The following is an 11,491-nucleotide window of genomic DNA, read 5'->3' on the forward strand; positions in this document are numbered from 1 at the left end:
TTTTTTGGTACCAGGAATTGAACTCAGGACTTTGAGCTTGCCAGACAGGTGCTGTGCTGCTAAGCTATATCCCTGGTATCACTGACCCTACTCCATTTATTTTCACTGTAAGGCAATATTCTGGCAGCTAGTTACTAATCTATTTTTTCTAGTTACTAATCTATTTTTTAGTTTTTTTCCCAAGTAGTTACTAATGTTTTTTTTTTTTTTTTTTTTTTTTTGGTACTCGGAATCAAACTCAGGGCCCCGAGTTGCCAGGCAAGCACTGTGCCTGCTGAGCTACATCCTTGGCCCACTAATCTATTATTTTTATATTTTGTGGCACTGCTGAAATTTTCAATGGATTCAGGCATTGGAATCTGAGGATAAGGATTTGAGTTTTGCATACTAAGGCTCCTAGGCCCTTGTGTTTCCTGTTTTATACAAAAGAAATATAGACAGGTAAAAAGAACAAAATAGATTTGGGCAAATTGATCGAAACAAAAAGTGTTCTATCAAGCAGATTACATTGAGTGCTGTTTACAATAAATCTTCTCTCATGTTTCTTTTCAGTTCAGAGTCTCCTCTCTGTACAGCAAGCAAACCCTACGATTTGATTGGTAAGCTATCATGTATTTTGTGGTATTTCCCTCAGATTGTTGTCTGAGATCATTTTTTTCAAATGTATAGACATTCTGTGTCTGAGTTTAATTTTACCTTTGTAACTGTTCATTTTCTATTGAGATATACAGTAACTGGGTCAGGATTCTTTTCTCATGAGTGATAAAATTTCACATGAATTTGGGATGGAAGGTTTCAATATATGGGAATAGCAAATCTCAGAGTAGATGATTTTCTAACCAAAGTTAGTATGTTTGCAGTTGTTGTCCCCTGTGGTGTATGTTGTGGAACGTGGTCTTCCCCTGCAGCCATTTAACAGTTAACCTTATGAGTTGTACTTATTGGGTAACATCTTTAGAGTAAATACCTGCAATGTATAGCTGTAACTGTCATGCATGTGATCCCAGCACTTAGCAGGCTGAGGCGGCAGGATTGCCATGAGTTCGAGGTCAGCCTGAGCAACATAGTGGGTTCAAGACCAGCCTGAACTATATAAGAGCCCTTGTCTTAATAAAACCAAAAGAAAAGTAAGTACTTCTTTGGCTTGCTTCAAAGTTAAAACTTACTTCTGTCTTTAATCACAGTAACTGTCTACCCTTAGGTCCTAACTGACTCTTTGAACCTTGGTTTTCCTTATCTGCAAAATGGACATCATATTTTATTATTAGGGATGTTGTGAGAATGAAATGTAGTAATCTGTAATCCTCACCCAGTAGCAGCAGATACATAGGAATTAGTCCTCCTTTCCTCAGTGCAGATATTTAGAATAAGACATTCAAGGATTTGGTTTAGCCTTGCTTTCAGCCTCTGTCCTTTTCATGTCTTCCCTTTCTCAGGTATAACTCATTCCTTATAGGCTACCCTGGCCTCTCTGCCTTCTTGCTGTGAAGCAAGAGGTGGCTGAGGAGCTCACATAGTTCTGTGGCCTAAGCATAGTTTTCCTTGGGCCTGCGTGGACACATTAGCCAGAGGATGGCCTGTCACACCCAGCAGGACTTGTGTGGGCTGGAGGGTGCTTGCCTCTGATCTAGCTTTCCCAAAGCTCTTGTTTTCTGTGACTAAAAAAAGTCACGGGGGGCTGGGGATTTAGCTCAGCAGAAAAGCGCCTGCCTGGCAAGTGCAAGGTCGTGAGTTCAGTTCCCGGTACCGGAGAAAAACCAAAAAAAAAAAAAAAAAAAAAAGTCACGGGGTCTGGACTATTATTAGTTCCCTGAAGATTAGGTAGAGACATTTGACAATGTGAGAAATTGTGGAGAACTGCTAAGTATAAATATGCAGTAACCAAAACTTTTTTTTCAGAGAATTTTAACCTTTAGTCTCAGTTGATACCTTCAGTTCCTCTTACCTTCTGATAGCATAATGTAACAAAGTTCACCAAGCCAAAGTTAAAAAAAAATCCACATTTTAAAATTGGAAACGTGTAGAACATATTGGCATTTCAAAGCCACTGGATTTATCCTATAATTGGTTGAATTGCTTTAAACCCTGGAAGGTGGAGGTCACTGGTATTTCTCATGGGGTGGAAAACTGAGGCCAGAGGTATTCCGAAAAAGCTTTACCCAAAATTAATCAGTGGAACAGCTCCAGCAAGTTCCCTCATCCAATGATATGGTGGTAAATTTAATTTATTAGGTGCAAAAAAGAGTGAAAACTTAGCTCGAGCCGCGATACTTCTTCCTCCTTTCGCATAGTTATGTGCACTTGCTGCTCTTCACACTCCATCTTGGGTCTCTTCACTGGGGAGTTCTGCGAGGACAAATGAATGGTTTATAGGGTGTTTTTAAAAAACTATTAGCATTTACAAAATAGAGTCACAGAATCCTAAAAGCTTAATCTGTATTTGCGTGTATCTTAGAATTCAAAAAACCTCGGAAAAGTGAACGTGACCTTCTTCAAAATTTAAATTAGAGCCCAGCGTCTTGATTCCAAAGGAGTTCCATCCTCTGCCCTTCAGCTCATTGGGGATCTCCTCTGTGAACGGTTAGTAATTATTTGAAAATTTAATGTGGTATAATTCTCATTGTGATTTCCCCCTAGAACTTATGTTTAGATTAAATGTGTTTTATAATTCTTATTTATGTAGATAGTAGAGAGAGATTGGATTACATGGAAATTTTAGGGCAAGCCTATATGGATAATGGATCTTTTTGAGAGCCTCACTCAATTGCTTTGTTGTTACCACTGCAGAGAGGCCAGGAGGGTGGCTTTCTGATGGTCCTACCTCATTGCCCCCTGGGTTTGCCTTTGGTGAACCAGATGTGTGGGGTTGCATCTTGTTTAATTGTCTTCTCCTTTTCTTTTCTTTATTTAGTTTAATTCCTGGGGAGATGCTTCTAAAATGCCTTTGGTAGGCTGCTTTATTGCTAGTATTTAGGACCCTTAGGAAGTATCTGTGAAGTATCTTCAAGGTGTAACTGGTTTTTGGGTTTTGAGTCTGTTGTAAGGTCCTACCTCTTCAATTTATTGGGGATGCGTTGCTACCTGTTAGGCCTAGCCCCTGGTGCTTTGGCACTGTGCAGCAGTATTTTCTGTGACCCTTAGTCAATGTCAGTCTTGGAATATCAGGAAGAATAGCTGATTAGAACAATTATGTCACTTTTGGCTACAGTGGTACCATCAGCAATAACAGTAGCAACAATCACAGCCTCAAAATTGACAAACTGAGCTAACCATTACTAGATTTGTAGTTATAACAAAATCTAAAACAGACCAGAAAATTATGTGTGTGTGTGTGTGTGTGTGTGTGTGTGTGTGTATTTCCTTAATATGGCAATTTTACCCTGAGAGGTTAAAATTTAAAAGGGGTTAGGGAAAAATAGGTAGAAAAAGAGGAAGAGATTAGATGTAAAGCTGGAGGACAAAGAATCACGCTAACTTTGGGAAAGTAGTGCAGAAAATTGGAGGTAAAGAGAGAAGGAAGAGATACAAAGAACAGAACAGACAGAACAACCACCTCAAAGAGGCTGGAAACCACCATCCACACTCATAAAAACAAGATCACACAATGAAGGAGAGAAAAACTAAAACAAAACCGCAACAAAAAACAAACAAGAGAGAGGGCAAAAAAAGTCCACTTCCCGGTTTGCCTCTGATGTCTCTGTTGTCTTATGTAGACAGCATGTGGAGACAGAGTTGAGATCCCTGTTGATTTATCCCAGCAAGATGGCCTTAGCTTTTGGTGGGGTAGTGGATAATCTCGGCGAGCCTGCACTTTCTAGCCGAGAATGGACTGATTCAGCCTACAGCCGTCAGTGTACCTTCTGTGGGCTTGAGTCCAGCTGGGAGTCATTACATGGAGCCAGCAGCTGCTGTGAGTTCTGGGCTCAGCTAGCCCCTCTCCAGGATGGCTCCTGGCCAGTCACTCTCTCCCATGGGAGGACTGAGTCCTCAGCACCCACTGCCAGCTAGTGCAGTCCTTCACATCTGCTGCTCCCCTCCAGTGCTGTCTCTGTGTAGAAGCCTCAGGTTGCCATCAGTCACCGTGTATCTGCAAGTTTGAATTCCTTCTCTCTCTCAGCGAGTCCTGTCTCAGGGAGAAGGTGCTGCCTGCTACCTCGTACTCCTCCTTCGTTGAAGTTTCTCTCTTTACTCTCCTGGGTCTTTTATAATAGACAAAAGGCTTTTTTTTCATAGCATGGTACTTCCTGAAAAAGCACAATGCACAGAAAGGTTAATGGCTTGATTTTTTTTTCTTTAAAAATAGCCACCAATTATAGTTATAAAGTATACTCACAAAGAAATTCTGGGTATTTGGGGGGTGTTGTTTTCTTTTCTTGAGACATGCTCTTGCTATGTAGTCTAGTTTGGCCTTGAACTCACTATGTAGCACAGGCTGGCCTTAAACTCGTGGTGATTCTCCTGCCTCAGCCTCCTGAGTGCTGGGATTACACAAGTGTGCCACCATGCCTGTCTCAAGAAAATCTAGAGACTAAAAAAGTGGTAAGATTTTAACAAATAGCTCTTTATAAGTTAGAAAAAATTTTGATATGTAGTATTTGCCAGTTTCTCAGGTGTAAATACTTCTAGTCAGAACCGTTTTAAGCTACCAATGCTAACATCACTGAATGCAAATCTAGGAAGAGATGGGCAGTATCAGCCGATAAGATTCAGTTCTCACACAGTGCTGAATGGACATTAAAATCACTGACAGCCCAACTATACAGAGTCTTGACCACCGCTAGTCTACAAAATTACCCATATTTGTTCTCATGAGGAAACTTGTTACTGTTTTTTTTTTAAGCAAATCTGTGCTTTGTCATTGAAGTATCTGATTTTAGTTCATGTTTTCAAGCTCTAGTATTATGTGATCACCTCAGAAAGGTATAATTCAATGAATTTATTTGAAAGCTTCCATTGTTTGTTAAACTTAATGCTCTGAAAAGCATACAGTGTAGCATTTAAAAAGTTGTGTGATTCATGTGGATTGTGACTTCAATAACACCTTATATAGAAGTGATAAAAAGATGATGAGTTAATGTGTGTTTATACAGCTTGATGCAGAGTAGTTGTAGGTCTGCCCCTGGGGATGCAAACATCCGTGAGAGAGAGAGGCTTTCTCCATCCTGTTCACATTGTATTGCCAGTGTCTGGCATCACTTGTAGGAATAAACTGCTGAGCCGGGCTAGTTGAGGCATCAAAAGGGACAAAAATGCTTTGTTTGTGGATAGAGGCGTAATGTAAGAAATTCTGCCCAACGTCTGGAAGGAGCCGATGAGGTTGCTGCCCCATGGCCAAATCAGGCAGAATCTCCAGGCCGCTTGAGTAGAGTGCTGCACGAGGACTCTGGGTAGCTAGAAGTACCTCAGATGAGGCTCCTGGCTGCTGGGTTCCCAAAAAGCAGACCTGAGAGCTTTCACTTAAGGATTTTGCTCAAAGTCGAGAGTGGAGGCTCTTCTCTCCTTGCCTGGGTCCTTGTGTTCATGCAGTGATTGATGTCTGAGCAAGGACTTCCCTGGAGGGTATAGGGCGAGAGAGAGCAGCTGGAAGCACAGTGGAAAGATAGTACTTTAGTGAGAAGTGTTTATAGTTTGTAAAGGGATGTCTGTGGCCTGCTGCTCAGAGTAACATCTTTTTTTCTAAATTTTTCTCTTCTCCACAGATCCAATTTCACCATTTGTGCCTAGGCTGCTAAGTGCCTGCCTTTCTCGAGATTCTTGGAGCGGTAAGAAATATGAGAGAGTCATAAAAGAGAAGCATTTTAACATACATATTTTTGACTCAAAAACCAAAATCATGGCAGGTGAAGATTTTCACAGCTAACATGTTAATTTGAACCAGTTAAAAGTCTTGGCTTTTGGCCAAGGAACTAGCTCAGTGGTAGAGCACAGAAGCCCTGAGTTCCACCTCCAGAACCACAGAAGAAAAGTCTTGGCTGTGAGAGGTGCTTGGTTTTTTTTTTGTGTGTGTGTGTTTTTTTTTGTTTTGTTTTTTACCTTTTTTTATTTTAAAAATAAAAGGAAGAAAACATTAACAGACAGACAGCCTTTTACAAAGTAGCAAAAGAGCAGTACAGACAATACAGAGTTACAAAGAAAGTGGTAGGAAATTAACAATGCTTGTTGTATTACATATTGATATCTTCAAAGTGGTTTCTCATGAAAACAGATAGAGACATGCAATATTGATCAACCAAGGACTCATTGACAGTTTCTTTCAGCAAAGAAATAGACGACAGTAGATCAACTATGTTAACTATCCTGTCTATACGTACATACAAAATTTATTCTTCTTTCCCTTCTCTTTTACCACATCCCAGTTACTCTTTACCTTTGAGTGTTTTCCTATCATTTCACAATGTCTATCATACCTCTGAGTTTTTATTAACTCTTTCAGGTTTTACACTAGTGAGACAATGGGGTGCTTGCACATGTAGGTCTGATTTATTTCACTTATGAGTATGGTCTCTACTTGTGACCATTTACCTATAAAAGCCTCGAGTTTATCTTTCTTTATAGCCGAGTAATATTCCATTGTATAAAAGTACCACAATTTTATTATCCAATCCTCGGTGGATGGACATTTGGGTTGCTTCCACCATTTAGCAATTACAAATTGCCCTGCTATGAACATAGGTGCACATATATCACTGTGATATGATGTTTTTAGATCTTCTGGGAAAATACCCAGAAGGGGAATAGCTGGGTTGAGTAGGACCTCTAGTCCTAGTTTTCTGAGGAATCTCCAAAGTGATTTCCACAGTGGTTTCTGCATTCCCAGTCTGCATTCCCACCAGCAGTGGAGAAGGGTTCCTATTTCTCCACAGCCTCGCCAGCATTTGTTATTGGTTGATTTCTTAATGCTAGCCATTCTTACTGGGGTAAGGTGGAATCTCTGTTGTTTTAACTTGCATTTCTCGAATGACTAATGTTGTTGAACATTTTCTCATGTATTTATTTGCCATTTGTGTTTCATTGTCTGAGAAGTGTGTATTCATCTCAGCTGCCCATTTTTGGATAGGGTCTTTGAATTTGGGGGGGCTGATATTTTTTAATTCTTTATATGTTCTAGATAGAAGTCTTTTGTCTGAGGGGAAGTCAGCTAAAATTTTTACAAGTTTGTGGGTTTTCTTTTTACTCTGCTGGTGATTTCTTTAGATGTGCAGAAACTTTTCAGTAGGATGAGATCCCAGTTGTTGATTCTTTCAAGTGTTTCACGTGCAGTTTGGTTTTTGTTCATGAACTCCCTGCCTACCCCTATGTCTTCAAGGTTTTTACCTACTTTCTCTTCCAATAGATTCAGTGTTTCTGTTTCAATATTGAGATCTGTTATCCATTTTGACTTGAGTTTGGTGTATGGTGATAGACTTGGGTCTATTTTCAGTCTTTGGCATGTGGCAAGCCAATTTTTCCAGCATTTTTTTGTTTTTTTTTCTGGTACCGGGAATCGAACTCATGACCTTGCACTTGCCAAGCACGTGCTGTGCCACTGAGCTAAATCCTCAGCCCCGAGAGGTGCCTGTTTATTTGAAATATGTATGCAGAGAAAGCATCTTAGTTGAAGCCATGCTGAGGCCAAGTCATCAAGAAACCCCAAATCCCAACAAGCCCAAGTTCTCTTAGACTTTTGTCCAAAACAAATTTACCAGTACACACTTAGTATAGGGATATATGTTTTGTGCATTTCAGCCCAATGGAAATTTTGATTCCTCTATTCAGCAAAAAATACTTTCCACCTACCTGTTGTCGGTGTCTCTCATTTTTAGCTATTCCATAAATCTGTTCTCCATTTGTACATGTGCTTAGGTTGGAAATGTCAAGGGGCCACAGGGGAATGTCTATAAAGTTCCTTAAAATGCTTTCGCTAAACTGAGGTGTGTTGGTATTCCAAAGGAGCTGGTACTTCTTTTCTCAATGAGTCTTCTCTTTGCCACTTCCCCTTTACCTTGAACTTTGCATCTAGGAATCAATTCTGTCTAATTTCTACATGTTGTTTCTTGGTGACTGGCTGGATTTATTATACAGATACCCAAAGTAGAAGGAAATGTTGTACATTTTAATGACATAAAGACTGTCCTTACTCTGAAAATCCTTTTTTCTTTTCTCACTATTTTGTTTTGCAGATTTCTTAGCAGAGTTAAGGAATATAAGGATGTTTCACAAACTCACAGCTCTGCAAAAGTACATAGGTTTACCATCTCACTTCATAGGAAACTCTACATAGCACATGTAGGCATTTGTTGGAACTTATATTTTTCATGGTGTTCTAATTCATCAGAAGGGGTGTAGCAAAGACTGACCCTTGGTCACTGACTGTGCATGCATTCCCTGCAGTCCCTCTGCAGGGCTCTTGAGAGTAGAGGTTAGCTACTGAATCATTGGGTGCACAAACCAGTCAGGAAATGGAAGATTTGTCTTTTATATTTCTATTTTATGTATGGGCAGAGTTCAAAGAATTAAATAGTTCCAGAAGATTTACTTACAAGAACAGTAATTCCCTGGTCTTCTACTCTTCCCACGTTTCTTACTTACCATGTTTATCCAGAGACGATACCATGTGATTTTGCAGTTGTAGGACAAATAACTGGTGCTGAATATTCCCCAGAAAACTATGAAAGCACTAAAATGAGTTAAGATGTAGTTTTCTTTCCCCTTATTCTGTTTGTCCTTCTGCGGGGAGAACTGGAGAGATTGGGTTCCCAGAACGCGAGGGATAAAGAGACATGGAATGACGAATAGGAGGTGGTCCCCTACTTTCAGGGAACCACATCATAGAGGTGGGAGGAGGGCTGTGAACAGTGACCCTGCAGGACTTCTCTTGACGAGGAGGATAAGGCAGACTGGAGGACAAAGTGCTTCAGTCTGAAAGGTGTCACAGGTATTATAAGTTCGAGGCAGTGCCTCATGCCCCTTCTCTTTCCTATTCCACCCTGCTTTACAAACTTCTCCAACTAGGCAAGCAATATAATGGACATCACAGGTTAGGACTTGCATTATGCAGCCTAGGATATAGCCAGCAAATGGTAGATAGATAGATAGATAGATAGATAGATAGATAGATAGATAGATAGGACTTTGACATTCTGCAGATACAACCTCTTCCTCCAGGTTTTAGCTTTAGAACACAGGCTTTCAGAGATGTAAAAGTGATGCCACTTGACTTTTAAAACTTTAGTGTGTCTTCACACTGTCTGCCTTGCAGTTTTCTTCAGCTAATAACAATACCTAAGAATGATTTTTAGTAAGAGAAGACATCAGATGAAACCTTACATTTTAGTTTTCTGCAAGGAAATCTCAGGTTGAGAAGTGTCAGTTGATTTAAAAGTTTTACTCCAATATATAGTCCATCTGTGGTCTATTTTTTTAAACTCTTAGGCAAGGATCTGGTAGCTCCACACACTTAATGCTTACTGTCATTCTTGGTCTGTTATTAAAGTGACAGAAAGACTGAGTGCTCTTGATATATATCTTCCTTATTATCTGAGGCCTGAGAACAATTCTTTTTATCCCTGAAAAATGTTTTACTCACCAAAATGCAGAAAGGAGATTTGGGCTCCATTGCAAGTATTTTAAATACTCATTTCTTGGTGATAGTTTCTCAGTCTGGAAATTGATAGCTCAAAGTCTTACATATATAGCAGTGGTGGCAAACCTCTGGCATATGTAGGCTTCACTAATTTACAGAAAACCAAGGGAAGATAGGCCAAATTAGGCAATACAGAAAGGAGTGAAAGGGAAGTAGTTTGGGGGCAATTTACAGTCAGACCTTTGAAAAGGGATCACTATCTGAGAATCTCTTACTTCTAAGAATTAGTTGGTATATTTGATTCATTTCTTTTTTAAACACCTTGCACTTAATGGTAAGTTGAGGAGTTTGGAATTAGATTGGATTGTGTAGACTGAATTACTCAAAACAATAATGTGAGAAGAGCATCTAAAAATTGTAGAGAAATAAGAGTTCTTAATATGATACTCTAAGTGTAAAGGAAAAGCAGGTGCTAATGCCTTTTTAAGTATATGAGAAAGCACTGCATTCTTGCACAGTTAAGGGATTCGTGATGTGAGACGCAGCTCTTCATTTTCTGTTTTCACTGAGAATTCTATACTTACGAAATTGTACAGGTTTTGCAGCCACTGCTGTATAGTGGATTTTTCTTGAGCCTGTGAAACATGACTCTTGTGAATAGGTGGCATCTCAAATTTTCATTTGTTTGCAGAGTTATTTGGCACAAACCTGTGCAAATAAGATGCTCTCTGAGGGTGAAGTTGTTCCAGTGTATTTCTTAGAACAGTTCTTGTTCAGATTTCCATATTCCATACATGTCTTTCTGATGTACTTTAATCTATAGTTAGATTGCTGCCTATAAAATTTCAGTGTCCTCTGTTGGTCTCAGTTTGGTTTTCAGGAGGGCATAGGTACATTTATAAGTTTAAACTCCTTACATTGGTGTTATGGTTTAGATCTAAAAATACCTCCCCCCAATTTTCTTGTGTGTGGAAAGTGATTGGATCATAGAGGCTCTGTACACATTGGTGGATTTATCCATTGGATATGGGTCACTGGGTGTGTGACCTTGGAGGGTGTGTTCTTGTCCTGGGCTCCTCCCTTCTCTCTGCTTCCTGTCATGACATTAGCAGCTTTCCTGGGCCAGGCCCTTCCTGCCTTTGACCTGGCTGACTATGGAATGAACCCTTTTAAACTGTAAGCCAAAATAAACCTCTCTTCCTTTAAGTTTCCCTTAAGTTTCAGATGTCAGATATTCTGTCCCAGTGACATGTAAGTGACCAAGACAAATTGATCCATTTCTTATGTTGGGCTAGTTCTATGTGGCAAATTTAGTGGGCTTTTTTCTCTGACTTTTTTTCTGGCCCAGATGTTTCTTATTTTGAACATAATCTTGTTTGTGGTCTCAGTGCAATGACATTTCTGAAATGATGTGTTTTATGTCTGTTATAAGTATCCATTCTTCAACTAAACCTTGTCTCTTTTCCATAGACACCATCAGGATATCTAAAATTTGTTCCAACCTTTGGTTTTCTCTGTCTTTGTTTTGGGCTCCCCTTTATCAAGTCTCATTTTTGATGTGCCTTTGCTTAGGATCTTTATTCCATAAGTTCCACTGCCGTGTGGAAACATGTAATTACTATATGCCTATGTATAGTAACTCACTACAAAATAACTTAGGAAGTCTTTTTAGTACTGTATGCTGGTGTGATTATACTTTCTCATTCATGCAGTTTTTTCTATTACTCTTCAAGGAGTGGTTTTCTAATTGGTGTTATGGCATACTTTTTCTACAGCTCTAATATGTGCTACTTTTCTGTGTTACTATGAATTGAACTCAAGGCCTCTTAATCATTTTCTCTTTCTTGGCTTCTGCAGAGCATTTGAATAGGGATCATTCTATTCTGATTCTTTGTCTCTCTTCATGTGTTGGGTTCTTGTATCCTGATT

General features: G+C 39.5%; 1 protein-coding gene across 1 annotated transcript in view; it reads left to right on the forward strand.

Moving 5' to 3' along the window:
- Nucleotides 1-542: 542 nt before the first annotated feature.
- Nucleotides 543-11,491, forward strand: part of Usp26 (ubiquitin specific peptidase 26) — a 53,883-nt gene continuing 42,934 nt past the window's right edge. The window contains exons 1-3 of the mRNA XM_005401292.1: nt 543-599; nt 2,456-2,580; nt 5,700-5,762. The gene's annotated coding sequence lies outside the window, so the exon portion shown is untranslated. The remainder of the gene's footprint in view (nt 600-2,455; nt 2,581-5,699; nt 5,763-11,491) is intronic.

Source organism: Chinchilla lanigera, unplaced genomic scaffold (genome assembly GCF_000276665.1).
Source record: "Chinchilla lanigera isolate Chin_1 unplaced genomic scaffold, ChiLan1.0 scaffold00072, whole genome shotgun sequence".
Classification (NCBI taxonomy): domain Eukaryota; kingdom Metazoa; phylum Chordata; class Mammalia; order Rodentia; family Chinchillidae; genus Chinchilla; species Chinchilla lanigera.